General features: G+C 35.7%; 1 protein-coding gene across 1 annotated transcript in view; it reads right to left on the reverse strand.

The window, feature by feature from the left end:
* LOC131428974 (dopamine receptor 2) overlaps positions 1-4,826 on the reverse strand; it is an 80,023-nt gene extending 75,197 nt beyond the window's left edge. The window contains exon 1 of the mRNA XM_058593034.1: positions 4,356-4,826. The gene's annotated coding sequence lies outside the window, so the exon portion shown is untranslated. The remainder of the gene's footprint in view (positions 1-4,355) is intronic.
* Positions 4,827-6,172: the final 1,346 nt, after the last annotated feature.

A 6,172-nucleotide genomic window follows, 5' to 3' on the forward strand; every position in this document is an offset into this window, starting at 1 on the left:
GAATTTATCTTCCGACTTGTCTGCAATTGGAATTGTTCATCTTCGTACAAATAAAAACTAGTCGGCACAGGAACCGTTTGGAGAATGGTAGTATAAATACCTAGCACTTTAAAGTACCGATGCGCACCGATTTTGCATCATTTTGTATGACAGTTTGAAAGTTTTGATACTCATTGCCCTATAATTTCAGAACCGGAAGTCGGATCTAGATGAGATTGCACAGTGTTTTTAAAGACACTGAGAGCTTTAATTTGAATCATGATTTGTGAAAACCAGCACTGAGAAATCGAAGTGAGTTCCGTTTTTAAAGCTTTCGTTTACTATTACCGAAGCGTTCGGAAGTGGAAACCGGGCACTAGTAGTCCCAAAGTAGATTTATATATCCACCAACTAACAAGATCTGCCAACTAAATGAATTTACCGGCATATTTTATAATAATGTGCACCTCGTAATTAGAAATTGGGACAGAAGTTGAAATTAAGATATCTCACGACCTGACAACCTCATTGTATTCGTTTTTAATTTTTATGTAAAGCTATAGTCTAGTTTTGCCCCATAACGAGTCCAGTTTAACGCCGCGGTTCCAAAAATTGTAGATTTCTGCGCCACTTGCTACGAAAACTAATGCAAATTTTTTTCCAAATCACAAATTGGGAATTGTAGCTGTAGTTGGCATCTATACAACGGTAGAGATAACTTGGATAGGAATTTTTCCATAAAACGGTCGCTTTAGCCACGATCTCCCCTATATTATGAAAACTTTTTTTGCCTTTCTCATATCGAAAGGCTATACAATCACTGGGAAAACCGGCTTTTGAACCGAGGCCCGGAGGGCCGAATGTCATATACCATTCGACTCAGCTCGACGAACTGAGCAAATGTCTGTGTGTGTAAATATGTATGTATGTGTGTATGTGACAAATAATATCACTCAATTTTCTCAGAGACCTTTGAACCGATTTTCACAAACTCGGATTCAAATGATAGGTCTTACGGTACCATATACTGCTATTGAATTTTATCCGGATCCGATTTCCGGTTCCTGAATTACAAGGCAATATGAGCAAATCTATGAGAAAATGCACATTCAATTTTCTCGGAAATTTTTTAACCGATGTTTACAAACTAAGATGCAAATGAAAGGTCTTGGAATTTTTTAAGAAGTCTGCGAAAACTTGATCCAGATCCAACTTCCGGTTCCGGTATTACAGTGCAATTATTAAAAAAAATCAATTTCGTGAGTATTTTTTTACAAGCGATGGCGATACGAGGTGCACATTATTATAAAATATGCCGGTAAATTCATTTAGTTGGCAGATCTTGTTAGTTGGTGGATATATAAATCTACTTTGGGACTACTAGTGCCCGGTTTCCACTTCCGAACGCTTCGGTAATAGTAAACGAAAGCTTTAAAAACGGAACTCACTTCGATTTCTCAGTGCTGGTTTTCACAAATCATGATTCAAATTAAAGCTCTCAGTGTCTTTAAAAACACTGTGCAATCTCATCTAGATCCGACTTCCGGTTCTGAAATTATAGGGCAATGAGTATCAAAACTTTCAAACTGTCATACAAAATGATGCAAAATCGGTGCGCATCGGTACTTTAAAGTGCTAGGTATTTATACTACCATTCTCCAAACGGTTCCTGTGCCGACTAGTTTTTATTTGTACGAAGATGAACAATTCCAATTGCAGACAAGTCGGAAGATAAATTCATGGAATTTGATCCGGTATAAAAAGAACGAAAACTCACTGAAACAGAAGCACCAAAAATATATAAAAGCATGCAGAAATATTTTCTCCAGAGTATACCTGAATGGTATACGCCTAAAATGCATAATGCGCCCACAGACGACAGCCAACTATAAAGTTTACCGGTTCTCATATTTATATAAGCTTATTATGTAACCAATCCTATTGCGTTAAGAAACAGAACAGAAACGAGTTGAAATTTCATATCGAAACTGGTCTTGACGCGTTTTTTACTGATTTTACTAAATTTTTCAGAAACTAAAATGTTCTATGCAATGTATTCATGTATTCATTTGAAATCAATGGGGAATTTTCAAATTTTTCAAATTAGTTCATCAAGTTCTCGAAGTTTGCAAAAGCTTATTTCGGTTATACGTAAATGATTTTTAATGGATTTGTGATGGAAGATAATCAGGAGATTTATTTTTGAGAAACTAGCTAATAATATGAGGGCTCTATGATCTACCAGAATATCGATTAAGGCTACATTTCTTGTTGTACTCAATAAAATCACAACTTACGACCATTTAATTTGACCCAAAGATAAAAAAAACTAGTAATTTTGTGTATAGGAGTATGTCTCCAGTGTTTTCGTCACAAATTCTGGAGAACCAAACAGCGGTTATTGCATTAAAAGTACTGTCCAGCAGATACTAAATTTTCCCATCTTTCTGAATATATATATGAATTACGGATCAAGCCAATTCTTGTGACCAATCGTTGTCTTGATGAAAAATTACGAACTCACACCTAGTTTTGAATTGTTATAAATACACTTTAGAACTTTCACTAGGCCCATAAATAAATTGAATTACATGCTTACTGTAGATTCATCAAAATTTTTCGCTTCATACGATTACGGAAACAGGCAGTGCTTTTCTTCATACTAGAAATTGTCATCGGTAACGTTATTTGAGACAGATATCTCGAGCAAAACTTGGTATAGCAATAATGTTTTTAAATCGTTTATCTAGAGATGCCATTGAACATTATGCATAGTAAATGTATAGACTTCAACATTCAAATCAAGCCCTGGAAATCAGAATCAGAAGCTAATTGAAAATGTCGTTTTTTGAAGTTTTTATATAGATACTCCAACAGAGGAAAAGGAGTCTAAAAAATAGTGACTTTATATGAACAATTTCAAGTTTAACTTACTAATGAACATTAGGTCCTTTGTACATAAAAACCTCCCTAGTTACTTCTCCATTAGTTTTGAAAAAAATGGGATAGAATACAGTATCTGCATAAAACGCATTCAGTAAGAGTAAATCTCAAAACCAGACTTGAGACCAGATTCCTTGAATGTTTATTCTTGATTTTGTTCTCGCTATCACACTTAACATTTTATATGTTACTCAAAGCTGTTTGCAAGTACTTAATAAAGTTTTATGAAAGGTACACAACATCGAACAAATTCATTTTCTTTTTCTATTGTATAATAGTGTCTGTCATCATTGAAGTGTAATGGTAAATTCTTTAATTAGGACAAAGTTTTCAAAGCTAGGCGCAGAGTGGAATGATGATACCTATCCCTGTTTCATCGCAAACAATTGAACGAGTCAAATATTACACAATCAAAATTGAACTTTTCGAGCTCATTCGCATCAAATATTGAACACAGCCGGATACAAAAAAAAGGGTCGCGAAAAGTTTTACGGAGCTACCGGACGAATCACGCGTTCGCTGGGCTAGGCATTTATCATAGGATCAAGCATAGGCAAACCAACGCCCCGGGCCCGCAAATTGCGTGACAAAACAATTCGAACATCATGACAGCGTGTCATACGAGCTTTCACTGATGATGATTTATAGTGAGAAGGTATAAATATTACTATTTATCATCATTTACCCAAAAATTCGGTACCAGGCAAAAGGGGACATAAACTATGGGGTAGATAAAAAGCGGAAGTAAAATGAAAATTAGCTAGCTTGTTATATGAAAAGGCAAATTCAACTAAGGATATATATTCGATTCAATTTAACTTAAGACAATATTCTTTGTCGAAAAAACATTGACGGAAATCCGACTCAACCGCAAGTCAAAGTTTCAAACGACTTCAAACGCATTCGTTCCTTATGCATTTCACGAACGATTCCTTGTTCTCTTTTCGGTCAAAGCCGGTAAAATCCGTTACAGCATTTATTTATAATTCCATTGAAAGCTACCACCGAAACCACAAGGGTTTACACCTGCTCTCACCGATTCCAGCCGGATTCCGACGTAAAACGAGTTATCTTACGTGAGGAAAAAGGCTTATCGACTAAAGTGTTTTAAAATGTGATGCAAACCGCAAAAAGATCCACTCACTTTCCGGGATTTGCCATCCCTTGTTTTTCGGTTGATCACTACGAAACTGATGCAAAAGATAGCAGAATCCTTCAGTAAAAATATGAACAACATTTTTGGGGATTCCTTTTATTAAGTGTTAAAATCGTTCGCATGTTACCAAGTTTTTCGAGATTTTCTTGAATATTTTTGTATCATTTTATTTATTTAGTTTCGGAATTGATAAGATTTATATTTATATTATTGAAACAGTATTGAAATGCTGTGAAATACAAATCACATCTAAATTCACTCTTCTACAAAAACTTACTTCACTAACTGCCCTGGCTGAATAGGAAACCGCCAGTATCCAATCAAGCACTAACGATCCAAAATGATTAGTTAAGCAACCTTCTGTCTGATACTGTCACCAATTACGTGCTACTTTCAACGATTAAATAGAAGCCACCAACCAACCATCGAAATACACGCAAACAGCAGAGCACCTGATGAATGTCAGTCCTACTCAAAATCACAGACCAAATCAGCAGGCAGTGGTCAGTAGATAAAGGTAAAGTAGTAACTATTCCACGGGAGCAACTTGCAGTAGTGCTCCAATCAAGGTCCAACAATGAACTGGAACCGATTTGTGTCGCATGGTAGTAAATAACACAATCAATTTTTTCCTTCTTCTCACGAAGCCACACGCGCGCGAACTTTGATCCACGAGGACACGGCAATATCTGCTCCTGCGAGCAAACACGTCACGTCGGCAGCAGCTATGGAGCAACAGTGCGTTACAAGTGTCCTTTCGACAGTCTTCCAGCTGGACGCCAATCGGCTGATGTTGACTAACGATTTGTGTATCGAGTATTCGCGCGCTCCGTGGAGTCTGCGTACTTGAGTGAAAGGGAAATTTTTGTTCCCCCTGTAAAAGGAAGTGTCCTTTCTCGTATCAGTTCGGCCTGTCCGGATTTGTACAACGGTTATTTGGATATCATAATCTTATCTATTCCACTTTTCGTTCCATGATTTATTACGTATCTAGGAAAGTGACAATTGTGATAGGTGATGAGATACAATAATCGTTGTCACAGTTTTTCAAATCTACAACTAAACCAAAAATAATATTTTAAGTATTTTGAAATATACAAATATTATACTAGTTCAGGTAAAACATTTACTGTTTCATTACTGATAACTCATTTTGCTGAGTATTGAAAGTTGAAAAAAAATCATCTTCGATGTTGAAAAACTCATTGGATATTCGGAGCGATCAATTCAAACAATCCTTGGTAAATAAAAAATAAGACTTTTGGAAAAACAAACACTTACTACTCTAACCCAACCATCTGAAAATTTATGAAAATATCAGTAGAGTTCAACTCTGATATTGCACATCCACCAACCGCTCAAAAAAGTAATGTTCAAAACTGAATACTCTAATATACTTACAATATACTTACATATGTCGAATGTAAAATCTCAATTGTATGAATTTTTTTTCAAAATCAAATTTAGCGCACTAACTGATATAAATGATATAAATATAAATTCTATGTTGGACAAGCTCTGACGGATCGGCTAAATACTTTAGCATCATAATGTTTTGGGCCAACTTATGGATATTTGAAAATGCACATAATTTTTTTTGCAAAAAATATTTTTCACTTGAATAATGTTCGAGTTTACAGCGCAAATAATTGCAGTTGCAAGAGAGAATACTTACGTTTAATTTATTTCTGGGTTGAGTACAGGTAATCATCGAATTAAAATATACTGTAATTATTACAACATGCCATTCTCGAAAATATTTCTACTTACCTCAAGCTTCCGGCCAACGGAGCCGGATTCATTCCCGAACACGATGGCGAGTTTTACTGCCAAATAAAATGCGCCACAACTCTATGTTTGTCTAGGACCGACTCTCTAAAAGGTAATTAATTATATCCTCCCTAGGCAGTTTATTACAGCTTCAGACACTGAGCAAGATTTTCTCGTTTGAAGCGTAAACTTTTAAGTGATTTTTAATTTCACTGTTCAAGTAGCCAATAATATTTTTAAGACTTAGCTGCGAAGGTAGCCGCCAACCACAAAACAAAACAAGAAGTTTTGAATTGACTATTACAACACGTGCAAACACCGACA

This window comes from Malaya genurostris, chromosome 1 (genome assembly GCF_030247185.1).
Source record: "Malaya genurostris strain Urasoe2022 chromosome 1, Malgen_1.1, whole genome shotgun sequence".
In the NCBI taxonomy this organism is placed as follows: domain Eukaryota; kingdom Metazoa; phylum Arthropoda; class Insecta; order Diptera; family Culicidae; genus Malaya; species Malaya genurostris.